The sequence below is a fragment of the Ovis canadensis genome, chromosome 1, assembly GCF_042477335.2.
Source record: "Ovis canadensis isolate MfBH-ARS-UI-01 breed Bighorn chromosome 1, ARS-UI_OviCan_v2, whole genome shotgun sequence".
NCBI classification, from domain to species: domain Eukaryota; kingdom Metazoa; phylum Chordata; class Mammalia; order Artiodactyla; family Bovidae; genus Ovis; species Ovis canadensis.
This window is the reverse complement of record NC_091245.1, coordinates 88,846,260-88,861,974: the sequence shown is the minus strand read 5'-3', so window position 1 is coordinate 88,861,974 and position 15,715 is coordinate 88,846,260. Positions and strand designations below refer to the sequence as shown.

General features: G+C 41.8%; 1 pseudogene; it reads right to left on the bottom strand.

Annotated features, from left to right (window-relative positions):
- Positions 1-432: 432 nt before the first annotated feature.
- LOC138435631 (olfactory receptor 11A1-like) lies at positions 433-1,379 on the bottom strand (annotated as a pseudogene).
- Positions 1,380-15,715: the final 14,336 nt, after the last annotated feature.

Below are 15,715 nucleotides of genomic sequence, written 5' to 3'. Positions count from 1 at the left end.
TTTTACATTGGTTATTTGATTAATGTTTGCCTTTCCCCCAGAGACTGTGAGTTTAGTGAGAGCAGGGACTGATTCTATTTTTGTTTATTTTGTACTTACATTTCATATAATACCTTGAATATAGTAGACCCTCAGTGAATATTTGAATGAATTGTGACCAGTCTTATCAGCTCATCTTGGAGATAAGTTTTTACACAAGGATCCAGGTCTACTGAAGATAATGAAGAAGAATCTGACCTGTTTAAACCATTCCCAGGATACCAGCTCACCTGAGGCTTTCAGAATTTAGCAGTGGCCTCAGCTCTACTCACAGGTGTCTGATCATTAGTCTTTGGTAGTTATTGATTTAGGCTGTTGCTCTTCATGTAGGAACCAAATTACTCAGTCCAGTTAATAAACTATTAGACAAATATAGCTGTTTTCCTTTTTGCATCATCTAAGGAAACCTGGCTTCTTACTCAAGCACTTCTTCAGGGCTTCATGGATGTCTCTGTTTCTCAGGCTATAGATGATGGGGTTGAACATTGGTGTTAGGATGGTATAGAGCAGAGAAAATCCTTTGCGCAAGAACTGGGAAGAGTTGGCTGAGGGCACAAGGTATGTGGCAATCAGTGTCCCACAAAACACCATGACCACGGTGAGGTGGGAGGAGCAAGTGGAAAAGGCCTTTTGCCGGCCGGTGACAGATGGAATTCTTAGGATAGCAGCAAGAATGCAGGAGTAGGAGGCTGTGATGAAGAGAAATGGGATCAGAGTCACTGCAGAAGAGGTGGCATAGGCAATCGTCTCAGTCAGTGAGGTATCCATGCAGGAGAGATGGACCAGAGGGGCAAAGTCACAGAAGAAGTGATCAATTTCATTGGGTCCGCAGAAGGTTAATCTAGACAGTAGGACCATCGTGATTGTTGTGAGAAGGAAGCAGCAGAGCCAAGAGCTGGCAGCCAGCCTAATGCAGAAGGGGCCAGTCATGAGAATGGGATAGTGGAGAGGCTGGCAGATGGCCAGGTAGCGGTCATAGGACATCACCGTGAGCAAGAGGCACTCTGTTGCAGCCAGGGAGCCAAAGAAGTAGAACTGTGCCAGACAGCCAGCCACAGAGATAGTCTTCTTTCTGCCTAGGATAATCAGCAACATCTTGGGGACAATACTGGATGTATACCACATCTCTAGAAAGGACAAGTTCACCAGAAAGAAGTACATGGGGGTGTGGAGGGGATGGCTGAATAAAACTAGCAGAACAATGAGGGTGTTTCCAGAATAATTAAGATATATGAAACTAAAAACATCATAAAGAGAAAAATATTTAGCTCTTGGATGGAAGAAAATCCTTTAAGCACAAACTCCACTACTGTTTGGTTTTCCCAGGGCAGGGTCACCATGGCATGGCCTCCCTGAATGAGTGATAAAATATTCAAAATGCAGAAAGTTGTAACTTATACATAGAGCATGGATGGACAGTGGATGCTTTTAATTCACCACTCAGGTTTTTGGAAAATTGTTTTTAATCTGGGTGAAGGAGTGTTTTCTTTTTTTCCAAGACCTGAAATGAGGAAGAAAAGAATCTTCAATAGGAACTTGTGACCCTTTCTCCTACCTATATCTTTACCTCATCAGATAAACTAGGTCTCAGATAAGTTTAACAGCTTGTTCAAAGTAGCAACCTCAGCCTTTCATGAAAGCAGGAATCAGGAGAAAGGGGGAGAAAAGTACAAAGAGGAGGGAGAAAAAAAAATAAAGGAAAGTTGTCTGCTCTGTGCTTATCTTGAATATACTATGTTAGCCTGGAGAGTTATGGAAAAAAGAAAGATTTAAAAGGAAGGTGGGTACATTTCAGAAGATCTGTGAACTCTTGGACAGAATGTAGAGAATCAAGGGCCTGGGATGAAGAACCCTCTCCTTCCTCCTCAAGCACTGTTTATCTTTAGGGAGAGAGGACTCATCATATCTACCACATATGCCCCTCCTTTTAACTTCTTAGTGAATTGAAAGTTAAATCTCTTATTTCTGTTTTGATTTCCACCATGCTAGCAAGAGAAAAGCATTTGAATGTGAGGTTTCAGGTGTTTTGATGCTGGGGTCAATGCTGATGCTGATGTAACACAAAGGCAAGAATGCTTTCTTTTACAATTTTAAATAGACAAAATAAAAATTAAACCACAGACATTTTTTAAAAAACTGCAGTAAATGGGAAAAGAAGTTTCAGAACCAGGTAGTCTAAGGCACTTTGTGCAACCAACCAACAATACAATACCCTCAAGTTCTTTTGAATGAGATAAGTAGCCTAATTTTGCTCCTCATTTCTGTCTTTGTCCAAGCAATACACTTCACCACAAAGTTCAGGACAGACACAGAACCTGCCCCTCTCCCCAAGCACTGCTGTCCACAGACAAGGTCTAAGAATGAAGACACTTTACTATTCTTCACACACATGCAGATACAAAAAGCACTGTGTGAGCTTAATAATGAGATAGGTATCATGAGTAACCAGAGAGTCCCAAACAAAGCCTGGAGCTCTGCTTTATGAGTCAGACTTTGAACAAGCTGTTAAACTTCTCTGAGACCTAGTTTCTCATCTGTAAAATGGGATACAGAGTGGTAGAACTTAACACACACCTATTTTGTTTGTGCTTAGTCACTAAGTCATATCTGACTATTTTGTGAACGCATGGACTGTAGCCCTCCAGGCTCCCCTGTCCATGGAATTCTCCAGGCAGGAACACTGGAGTGGGTCACCATTTCCTTTTTCAGGGGATCTTCCTGACCCAGGGATCAAACCCATGTCTCCTGCTTGGCAGGCAGATTCTTTACCCCTGGGCCACCTGGGAAGCCCCTAACATGTGCCTAGAATGTGCAAAAAGAATACATGTACAAAGATTGGGAAGTGTCTGGTATTGAGCACTGTCAACATTACTTAAATGTCCCAAAGAATTGCCCTTACTTTGAAGGGAGCATTGACATTACATCCATTTCTTTTGCCACATCCTGCAGTGTGTGTGCCTGTAATTGTGTGAGTTACTGTGTTAGTTAAGTGAGTTATTGTGTTAGTTAAGCTCGTCCTGCTAACTCTTATCATACAAAAGCCTTCAATACTTTGAGTGAGTGAAGTTGCTCAGTCGTGTCCAACTCTTTGTGACCCCATGGACTGTAGACTACCAGGCTTCTCTGCCTATGAGATTCTCCAGGCAAGAATACTGGAGTGGGTTGCCATTTCCTTCTCTAGGGGATCTTCCCAACCCAGGGACTGAACCCAGGTCTCCTGCATTGTGGGCAGATGCTTTACCCTCTGAGCCACCATGGAATCCCATTTAAAAATTGATCCAGTGTCCTAGGTACTATTTTTTGGAAATGTGGTTCCAGTTTTCAAAGGGCTCATAGAACTAACTTGGAATCTGCACTGACAGAAAGTCCTGGTACCCAGAGGATGCCCAGTAACCGGCAACTCAGGCTGAGCCCATTGAGTAGAGCATGAGAGAAAACTACTCGACTCTCTGAAAAGCATAAATAACAACCTGAGATCTCAGAGGGAGGGCTTTGGCTCTGAGAGAATACAAGCAAACTCCTGAATGCTTTTGCTAATGATGTTGATAGGGCTTGATCCCAGACACTGTCCTAAATGCTGAAAATATGTAACCCACTTAATCATCACAGCAACCCTATGTTGTGAGTACTCTTATTATCTTTACTTTCCAGATGGTATCACAGGGAAACTAAATAACTTAACCATGGTCATCAGCTAGAAAATGGCAGAGATGAGATTCAGACTTGCTCTGGATTCCCCACTCCTAACCATGAACACTGCCTCTCATGGGGCTTGGGTACACGGGCAAGTTTACATTATCTCACTGAGGTGGGAAAACAAACAGTCCTACAAGGAAGCATCTCATCCAAGTTTTAACTTCTGGGAAGGTGAGGCTTGCTTTGTTGATTGGTGAGGGAACAATCCCTCAAGGGGTCACAGACTCTGATAACCTTTTCTACCTGTTTCCTGGACTTGCTTTTGCACTGCTACCTTTATGCCTTTTCTTTATAATCTTTTAAAAAATCAGGTTAACCTATTATCTTATAAAAAATTAACACTTTTTGGATACGTGCACAGGGAATTACTACTTTCCCACTACCAGGCAATTATAGGACTGCTGCTATATCTTACTGCAGTGCAGGAAGGCTTGAGAGAGAGCAGAAAGCAGGTGAAACATATGAGAGAACTGGCTAGAAAGGCAGTGAAGCCTGGTTAAGAGCACAGGTTCTAGAACTAAACAGGTCTGGATTCAAATTCCTGCTCAACCACAGATGCACTGTGCACGTTAAGTCGCTTCAGTCTTGTCCAACTCCTTGAGACCCTATGGACCATAGCCCACCAGGTTCCTCTGTCCATGGGATTCTCCAGGCAAGAATACCGGAATGTGTTACCATGCCCTCCTCTGGGGGATCTTCCCGACCCAGGGATTGAACCCGTGTCTCTAAAGCCTCCTGCATTGGCAGGCAGGCTCTTTACCACTAGGGCCACCTGGGAAGCTACGTATCAACCACAGATATATGTGAGCAAAAACGCTTTATAACCTTTCAGGAAAGAGACACTCTGTTGCCTCCAGGTCTGTGCAGATGAGGCTTTTAAGGGCAGTAGAGAGATGATACTAACTCCCTGCCCCCAACCCTAATAGGCAACTACTATCTCTCCCTCTATTACCTCAGCAGAAGTGGGGAAATCAAAAAAGGATATTATCAGAAATATTGTGGACTCTGCTAACATGCTCCTGCATTAACTCTGCTCATGCATGCTGCTGGACCCGAGAGCCACAAGCCCAACTCACAAAATAGGTCTGTAATTCACACTGGCCCAGAGCTGGGTCCAAAGTAAGTGCTTAATAAATGGTGACCCTTTCTCTCCCTCCTCTCCTCTTCTCTCTTTCTCTCCCACACCCTCCTTCCTCTCAATTATGCCAGCCCAGTTACTGTGCTCTCTTAGGAAGACATCTTCATTTGAAGACGTTCAATGAAAACAACTTATAGAGACAATTAAAGGAGACTAAAATCACTGAATATTTTTCCTAATTGGAACGCATTCCATTCCCCCAGGACATATATGACACAAGCCTGTGGGAAAGAGAAGAGGCTTATCACAAAGCAAAGTAAAAACACAAATATTCAGTAAACAATCAGAGGTTCTGTAGTTTCCACTAACCAAAAAGCAAAGGAAGACATAATGATTCAGGCACTGTCTGAAAGGGAATTTGGTAGCCAATGAATTAACCAAACAATTCAGCCAACATTTAGCTTATTGATAAGACCTGTTGCCTCTTGCCAGCTGCTGATTAATTCAGATGGACAGTTGGTCAACCAGACAGACAAAAGTTTGATGGGATAACTGATTTAGTATGCTGGATGATTGTTATCTCTGACCTCATCTAGCAAAGGACAGATTCAAAACAGAGAAAACTAAAGTATACAGCAGTAGAAGAGACAAGCTTACCAGTCAGTGCCTGAGAGGGTTCGACTTCAACTTTGGGGGAGCCAGACCACAGACACAATGAATGTCCATCTCCCTTTGATTCATAGAACTGGCATAGACATTTGAAATCCTGCTTTTATACAAAAATACACCTCCCTGTGAAATTGACAAAACCAAACTTGGAGCTGTCTTTTCATATGAACCTTTAGAGGCCAGTCAGGTTGGACTCCATCTTTTGATCTCTTTCTTCTGTGTAAACTTTAGTCCCTCTGTGAGCAAAGCCATAATGTCCCCTGACATTGATGCTCATGGGCATTTCCCAGGTAACATTGGTGGGGAATCGATGCTGTTTTGAAAATTGCATGAAACCAAGTTAACTCAGAGGAAATCTCTTTCCCATTGCTTTGTGTTAAACTTCTACTTTAATTATGATTCTTTTTTAAAAGCTTTTATTTTTAATTGGAGAGTACTTGCTTTACAATGTTTTGCTAGTTTCTGCCATACAATAGCATTAATCAACCATCAATTCAGTTCAGTTCGGCCATTCAGTCATGTCTGACATTTTGCGACCCCATGGACTACAGCATGCCAGGCTTCCCTGTCCATCACCAACTCCTGGAGCTTACTCAAACTCAAGTCTAACGAGTCAGTGCTGCCATCCAACCATCTCATCCTCTGTCATCCCCTTCTCCTCCCACCTTCATTCTTTCCCAGCATCAAGGCCTTTTCCAATGAGTCAGTTCTTCACATCAGGTAGCCAAAGATTTGGAGTTTCAGCCTCAACAGCAGTCCTCCAAATGAATATTCAGAACTGATTTCCTTTAGGATGGGTTGGTTGGATCTCCTTGCAGTCCAAGGGACTCTCAAGAGTCTTCTCCAACACCACAGTTCAAAAGTATCAATTCTTCAGCACTCTGCTTTCTTTATAGTCCAATTCTCACATCCATACATGACTGGAAAAACCATAGCTTTGACTAGACGGACCTTTGTTGGTAAAGTAATATCTCTGCTTGTTAATATGCTGTCTAGGTTGGTCATAGCTTTTCTCCCAAGGAGCAAGCATCTTTTAATTTCATGGCTGCAGTCACCATCTGCAATGATTTTGGAGCCCCCCCAAATAAACTCTTTCACTGTTTCCATTGGTTCTGCATCTATTTGTCATGAAGTAATGGGACTGGATGCCATGATCTTAGCTTTCTGAATGTTGAATTTTAAGCCAACGTTTTCACTCTCCTCTTTCACTTTCATCAAGAGGCTCTTTAGTTGCTTTTCGCTTTCTGCCATGAGGGTGGTGTCATCTGCATATCTGAGGTTATTGATATTTCTCCTGGCAATCTTGATTCCAGCTTATGCTTCATCCAGCCCAGCATTTGACATGATGTACTCTGCATGTAAGTTAAATAAGTGGTGTGACGATATTCAGCCTTGACATATTGGAATCAGTCTGTTGTTCCATGCCCAGTTCTAACTGTTGCTTCTTTACTTCAGGAGGCAGATAAGGTGGTCTGGTATTCCTATCTCTTTAAGAATTTTCCACAGAATCAGCCACAAGTATGCATATGTTCCCTCCCTCTTGAACCTCTCTCCCACCCTTCTAGGTTGTGACAGAGTACCAGGTTGAGCTCCCTGTGTAATACAGCAACTTCCTATTAGCTATCCATTTTTACATACACTACTGTATATATTTCAATGCTACTCTCTCAATTCATCCCACCCTCTCCTTCTCTTACTGTGTCTACAAGTCTGTTCTCTATGCTTTTGTTTCTATTCATGTTCTGCAAATAGGTTCATCAGTACCATTTTTCTGAATTTCATATATAATGTGTTAATGTACAATATTTGTTTTTCTCTTTCTGACTTATTTCACTCTGTGTAACAGGCTGTAGTTTCATCCACCTCATTAGAACTGACTGAAATTCCTTCCTTTTTCTGACTGAGTAATATTCCATTGAATATACGTACCACAACTTCTTTATCCATTCCTCTGTCAATGGACACCTAGGTTGCTTTCATGTCCTAGCTATTGCAAACAGTGCGGCAATGAAAGCTGGGGTACGTGTCTTTTTCAACTATGGTTTTCTAAGGATATACATGGCACAGTGGTAAAGAATCTGCTTACTAATGCAGGATATGCAAGAGATGTGTGTTTGGTCCCTGAGTCAGAAAGATCCACTGGAGGAAGAAATGGTAGTCCACCCCCGTATTATTGCCTGGAAAATTCCATAGACAGAGGAGCCTCGTGGGCCACACTCCTTGGGTGTCACAAAGAGGCGACATGACTGAGCAATTGAACATACTCGCCCAGTAGTGGAATTGCTGGGTCATATGGTAGTGCTGCACTCAATGTGACAGCAAATTTGGAAAACTCAGCAGTGGCCACAGGACTGGAAAAGGTCAGTTTTCATTCCAGTCCCAAAGGAAGACAATGCCAAACAATCCTCAAACTACCACACAATTGCACTCATCTCACACGCTAGTAAAGGAATGCTCAAAATTCTCCAAGCCAGGCTTCAGCAATACATGAACCATGAACTTCCTGATGTTCAAGCTGGTTTTAGAAAAGACAGAGGAACCAGAGATCAAACTTCCAACATCTGCTGGATCATGGAAAAAGTAAGAGAGTTCCAGAAAAACATCTATTTCTGTTTAATGACTATGCCAAAGCTTTTGACTGTGTGGATCACAATAAATTGTGGAAAATTCTGAAAGGGATGGGAATACCAGACCACCTGACCTGCCTCTTGAGAAATCTGTATGCAGGTCAGGAAGCAACAGTTAGAACTGAACATGGAACAACAGACTGGTTCCTAATAGGAAAAGGAGTACATCAAGGCTGTATAATGTCACCCTGCTTATTTAACTTATAGGCAGAGTACATCATGAGAAATCGCTGGGCTGGAAGAAGCACAAGCCAGAATCAAGATTGCCAGGAGAAATATCAATATATCAATAACCTCAGATATGCAGATGACACCACCCTTATGGCAGAAAGTGCAGAGGAACTAAAAAGCCTCTTGATGAAAATGAAAGCGGAGAGTGAAAAAGTTGGCTTAAAGCTCAACATTCAGAAAACGAAGATCATGGCATCTGGCCCCATCCCTTCATGGGAAATAGAAGGGTAAACAGTGGAAACAGTGTCAGATTGTATTTTGGGGGGTTCCAAAATCACTGCAGATGGTGACTGCCGCCATGAAATTAAAAGATGTTTACTCCTTGGAAGAAAAGTTATGACCAACCTAGATAGCATATTCAAAAGCAGAGACATTACTTTGCCAACAAAGGTCCATCTAGTCAAAGCTATGTTTTTTCCAGTAGTCATGTATGGATGTGAGAGTTGGACTGTGAAGAAAGCTGAGCGCTGAAGAATTGATGCTTTTGAACTGTGGTGTTGGAGAAGACTCTTGAGAGTCCCTTGGACTGCAAGTAATCCAACCAGTCCATTCTAAAGGAGATCAGCCCTAGTTGTTCTTTCGAAGGAATGATGCTAAAGCTGAAACTCCTGTACTTTGGCCACCTCATGTGAAGAGTTGACTCATTGGAAAAGACTCTGATGCTGGGAGGGATTGGGGGCAAGAGGAGAAGGGGACGACAGAGGATGAGATGGCTGGATGGCATCACCGACTGGATGGACATGAGTTTGAGTGAACTCCAGGAGATGATGATAGACAGGGAGGCTTGGTGTGTTGCTATTCATGGGGTTGCAAAGAGTCGGACACGACTGAGTGACTGAACTGAACTGAACTGATGGTAGTTTTATTCCTAGTTTTAAAAGGAATCTCCATACTGTTCTCCATGATGGCTATATCAATCTACATTTCCACCAGCATAACAAGAGGGTTCCTTTTTCTCCGTATCCTCTCCAGCATTTATTGTTTGTAGATTTTTTAAATTGTATTTTTAATTGGAGGATAATTATTTTATAATATTATGTTGGTTTCTGCCATATACCAACTATATATATATATATATATATACCCTCTCCTTGTTGAACCTCCCTCCCACCTCCCATCCCATCCCACCCCTTTAGGTTTTCACAGAGCACTGGATTTGGGTTCCCTGAATCATACAGCAAATTCCCACTGGCTATCTATTTTACATATTGTAAATGTATATGTTTCAGTGCTACTCTCTCAAATCATCCCACCCTCCCCTTACCCAACAGTGTCCAATTTTTTTGATGATGGCCATTCTGACAAGTGTGAGGTGATACCTCATTTTAGTTTTGATTTTCATTTCTCTAATAATGAGCAATGTTGAGAATCTTTTCACATGTTTGTTGACCATCTGTATGTCTTCTTTGGAGAAATGTTTGTTTAGATCTTCTACCCATTTTTTGTTTGGGTTCTTTGTTTTTTTGATATTGAATGCTATGAGCTGCTTTTATATTTTGATGATTAATCATTTCTTAGTTGACTCACTCTACATTGGAGAAGGAAATGGCAATCCACTCCAGTGTTCTTGCCTGGAGAATCCCAGGAAGAGGGGAGCCTGGTGGGCTGCCATCTATGGGGTCACACAGAGTCAGACACGACTGAAATGACTTAGCAGCAGCAGCAGCAGTTGTTTCAGTGCAATTATTTTTTCCATTCTGAGGGTTGTCTTTTCATCCTGTTTATAGTTTCCTTCACATTGCAAAAGGCTTTAAGTTTAATTAGGTCCCACTTGTTGTGTGTGTGTTTTTTTTTAATTTCCATTACTCTAAAAGATAAGTCAAAGAGGATATTGTCTATGTTTCCAAAGAGTGTTCTATGTTTCCTCTAAGAGTCTTATAGTTGCAGTCTTACATTTAGGTCTTTACTCCATTTTGAATTTATTTTTGTGTATGGTGTTAGGAAGTGCCTTTAATAATGATTCTGTATATGTAAGACCTTTGCAAAGAACTTTAATGATTGAAAATGTATGATTATATTATATTTTGGTTCAGTTCAGTTGTTCAATTATGTCCGACTCTGCAACCCCATGAATTGCAGCATGCCAGGCCTCCCTGTCCATCTCCAACTCCCAGAGTTTATCCAAACTCATGTCCATTGAGTCGGTGATGCCATCCAACCATCTCATCCTCTGTCGTCCCCTTCTCCACCCGCCCTCAATCTTTCCCAGCATCAGGGTCTGTTCAAACGAGTCAGCTCTTCACATCAGGTGGCCAAAGTATCGGAGTTTCAGCTTCAACAACAGTCCTTCCAATGAACTCCCAGGACTGATCTTTTTTAGGATAGACTGGTTGGATCTCCTTGCAGTCCAAGGGACTCTCAAAAGTCTCCAACACCACAATTCAAAAGCATCAATTCAAAGGCAGTCCTAAGATGGCAGAGGAATAGGACAGGGAGATCACTTTTTCCCCCACAAATTCATCGAAAGAACGTTTGAACGCTGAACAAATTCCATAGAACAACTTCTGAATGCTGACAGAAGACATCAGGCACCCAGAAAGGCAGCCCGTTGTCTTTGAAAGGAGGTAGGACAAAATATAAAAGACTAAAAAGAGAGACAAAAGAGGCAGGGACAGATCCATCCTGGGAAGGGAGTCTTAAGAAAGAGAGAAGTTTCCAAACACCAGGAAGCATTCTCTCCACTGGGTCTGTGGAGAGCCTTGGAATCTCAGAGGGCAAAATAACCAGGAGGAAAAATAAATAATTAATTAAAACCCACGGAATATGTGCCTAACAGCAACTCCCAGTGGAGCAGCAGCCCAGACGCTCACATCCGCCGATAGCAAGCAGGAACTGGACAGGGAGGAGTGGGCTACATTGCTTAGGGTAAGGACTGGGCCTGAATTCCCTGAGGGCAATCTGAGGCAACCAGCTTGAGATAGCAACCCAGACTGTGGGGTAGCTATCCTGCCAAAAGGTGAAAAGTCCTAACCTAAGACACCGCCTGAACTGAACTGAAGACACTGCCAGGCCCACTCATAGAACAAAGGACTGAACAGAGCTAGCTGGCTGCGGACCATCCCACCCCCCGCCGGAGACAGGCAGGCAAGGGTAGCCAGAGCCAGTGGGCAATCACGGCCCAGAGAGGCATCCTACACCAAACTGCAAGCAGACTTCGTTGGTAACCAAGACTTCTTGTGTTTCTGGACGGTCAACATCTGCCAGGATTGTCGCAGCCAGAGATCAGCTCCCCAGAAGAGACACAAAGCACACCTGAGAAGGCATGCCATTGCACACCCAGAACACCAGGTGGCTGAGACGGGGGAGGGGATAAGTCAGAGCCTTCAACTGGGGACGACTACACGCACCAAGCACCTGGTCACCTGAGCTGCTCAGACCTGGGATGGTGCAAAACGCAGGCCCAACTAAGTCTGCACCTTTGTGGAGTACCCGAGAACCTGAACCTGAGTGGTTTAGACCTTGGAAGTGCATAGAACCCAGGGCCCTCATCAGAGAGTTTCCGGAAGAGCAACCTAGAGTCTGAGCAGTGTAGGCTGGGTAAGCACACATGCTGTGAGTGGGGGCAAACCCAGCGTGGCTGAATCACTGTTAGTACATGCCAGTGATATTTGCTTGCAGTGTTCCTCACTCCCCAAAGCACGACTGAACAAGAGAGCCTAAAAGAAATAAAAGTGACCACCACCACGCCCCTTGTGTCAGGGTGGAAATTAGACACTGAGGAGACCAGCAAACAGAAGAAGCTAAAATAAACAGAGGGAACCGCTTGGAAGTGAGAGGTGCAATAGATTAAAACCATGTAGTTAACACCGACTACATAGGAAGGGGCCTACAGAACTTGAGAAGTGCAAGCCAGACCAAATAACTATCTGAAAATGAACTGACCCCACACTGTCCACAACCGCTCCAGAAAAAGTCTTAGATATATTTTTACTATTATCATTTTTTAATTTAATTTAAAAAATTATGTATTTTTTATTTTTAAGTCCCCATTACTCCCTTATTTTCATTTTTATAACTTACTATTACCTTCCAAAAAAAAGAGAAAGGCCCTATTTTTAAAGCAAACTTCATATATATATATATATACATATATATATGTATATATATATATACATATATATATTATATTTTTTGTGACTTTGTCTTTTCGGGGGGGTTTCTTTTAATATTGTATTTTTGAGAATCTTAACTCTACTCTAGATTTTTAATCTTTGCTTTTTGGTATTTGTTATCAACTTTGTACCTTTAAGAACCCAATCTTCACTACCCATTTTTACTTGGGAGCGAGATCACTGGCCTGATTGCTCTCTCCTCCTTTTGACACCTTTTTCTCCACCAGGTCACCTCTATCTCCCCCCCTCCCCCCTTTCTTCTCTATCCAACTCTGTGAATCTCTTTGTGTGTTCCAGGTTGTGGAGAACACTTATTACTGGCTGGATCTGTCTCTCTCCTTTTGATTGCCCCTTTTATCCTCCTGGCCACCTCTCTCTCCTTCCTCCCTCTTCTCTTCTCTGTGTAACTCTGTGAACATCTCTGATGGATCCAGACTGTGGAGAGCACACAGCGAAGTGATTACTGGCTAGCTTGCTCTCTCCTCTTTCTATTCCCCCTCTTCTCCTCCTGGTTACCTCTATCTCCCTCTTCCCTCTTCTCTTCTCCATGTAACCCCGTATACCTCCTGGGTGTCCCTCACTGTGGAAAAACTTTTCATCATTAAGCTAGATGTTTTATCATCAGTGCTGTATAGATAGAGAAGTCTTGAGGCTACTATAAGAATAAGACTGAAAACCAGAGGTAGGAGGCTTAGGTTCAATTCTTGAGAACACCAGAGAACTCCTTAATCCAGGGAACATTAATTGATAGAAGCTCATCAAATGCCTCCATACCTACACTGAAACCAAACACCACCCAAGGGCCAACAAGCTCCAGAGCAAGACATACCATGCAAATTCTCCAGCAACACAGGAACATAAACCTGAGCCTCAATATACAAGCTGCCCAAACTCACACCAACCTATTGACAATCTCAAAACCTATTACTGGACACTTCAGTGCACTCCAGAAAGAAGAAATCTAGCTCCACCCACCAGAACACCGACACAAGCTTCCCTAACCAGGAAACTTTGAAAACCCACCGATCGAACCCCACCCAAACTGAGGAACCTGCACAATAAAGAGGAACCACCAATGGCCAGAATACAGAATGGCCACCCCAAACACAGCAATATAAACAAGATGAAGACACAGAGAAATACCGAGCAGTTAAAGGAACAGGATAAATGCTCACCAAACCAAACAAAAGAGGAAGAGATAGGGAATCTACCTGATAAAGAATTCTGAACAATGATAGTGAAAATGATCCAAAATCTTGAAAACAAATTGGAGTTACAGATAAATAGCCTGGACACAAGGATCGAGAAGATACAAGAAAGGTTTAACAAGGACCTAGAAGAAATAAAAAAGAGTCGATATATAATGAATAATGCAATAAATGAGATCAAAAACACTCTGGAGGGAATCAACAGTAGAATAACAGAGGCAGAAGATAAGATAAGTGAGGTAGAAGATAAAACAGTAGAAATAAAAGAAACAGAAAGGAAAAAAGAATTAAAAGAAATGAGGACAATCTCAGAGACCTCTGGGACAATGCTAAATGCCCCAACATTCAAATCATAGGAGTCCCAGAAGAAGAAGACAAAAAGAAAGACCATGAGAAAATACTTGAGGAGATAATAGTTGCAAACTTCCCTAAAATGGGGAAGGAAATAATCACCCAAGTCCAAGAAGCCCAGAGAGTCTCAAACAGGATAAACCCAAGGTGAAACACCCAAGGTGAAACACCCAAGACACATATTAATCAAATTAACAAAGATCAAACACAAAGAACAAATATTAACAGCAGCAAGAGAAAAACAACAAATAACACACAAGGGGATTCCCCGAAGGATAACAGCTGATCTTTCAATAGAAACTCTTCAGGCCAGAAGGGAATGGCAGGACATACTTAAAATGATGAAAGAAAATAACCTACAGCCCAGATTACTGTACCCAGCAAGGATCTCATTCAAATATGAAGGAGAAATCAAAAGCTTTATAGACAAGCAAAAGCTGAGAGAATTCAGCACCACCAAACCAGCTCTCCAACAAATGCTAAAGGATCTTCTCTAGACAGGAAACAGAAAAGCTGTATAAACTTGAACCAAAAACAATAAAGTAAATGGCAATAGGATCATACTTATCAATAATTACCTTAAATGTAAATGGTTTGAATGCCCCTACCAAAAGACAAAGCCTGGCTGAATGGATACAAAAACAAGACCCCTATATATGTTGTCTACAAGAGACCCACCTCAAAACAAGGGACACAAACAGACTGAAAGTGAAGGGCTGGAAAAAATATTCCACCCAAATTAAGACCAAAAGAAAGCAGGAATAGCAATACTCATATCAGATAAAATAGACTTTAAAACAAAGGCTGTGAAAAGAGACAAAGAAGAACATTACATAATGATCAAAGGATCAATCCAAGAAGAAGATATAACAATCATAAATATATATGCACCCAACACAGGAGCACCACAGTATGTAAGACAAATGCTAACAAGTATGAAAGGGGAAATTAATAATAACACAATAATAGTGGGAGACTTTAATACCCCATTCACACCTATGGATAGATCAACTAAACAGAAAATTAACAAGGAATCACAACCTTTAAATGATACAATAGACCAGTTAGACCTAATTGATATCTATAGGACATTTCACCCCAAAACAATGAAATCCACCTTTTTCTCAAGCACACGCGGAACCTTCTCCAGGATAGGTCACATCCCAGGCCATAAATTTAGCCTAGGTAAATTCAAAAACATTGAAATCATTCCAAGCATCTTTTCTAACCACAATGCAGTAAGGTTACATGTCAATTACAGAAGAAAAACTATTTAAAATTCCAACATATGGAGGCTGAAAAGCACTCTGCTGAATAACCAACAAATCACAGAAGAAAATTTTAAAAAATCAAAACTGCATAGAAACGAATGAAAATGAAAACACAACAACCCAAAACCTATGGGACACTGTAAAAGCAGTGCTAAGGGGAAGATTCATAGCAATACAGGCTTACCTCAAGAAACAAGAAAAAAGTCAAATAAATAACCTTACTCTACACCTAAAGCAACTAGCAAAGGAAGAAATGAAGAACCCCAGAGTAAGTAGAAGGAAACAAATCTTTAAAATTAGGGCAGAAGTAAGTGCAAAAGAAACAAAAGAGACCATAGTAAAAATCAACAAAGCCAGAAGCTGGTTCTTTGAGAAGTTAAATCAAATTGATAAACCATTAGCCAGACTTATCAAGAAACAAAGGGAGAAAAAT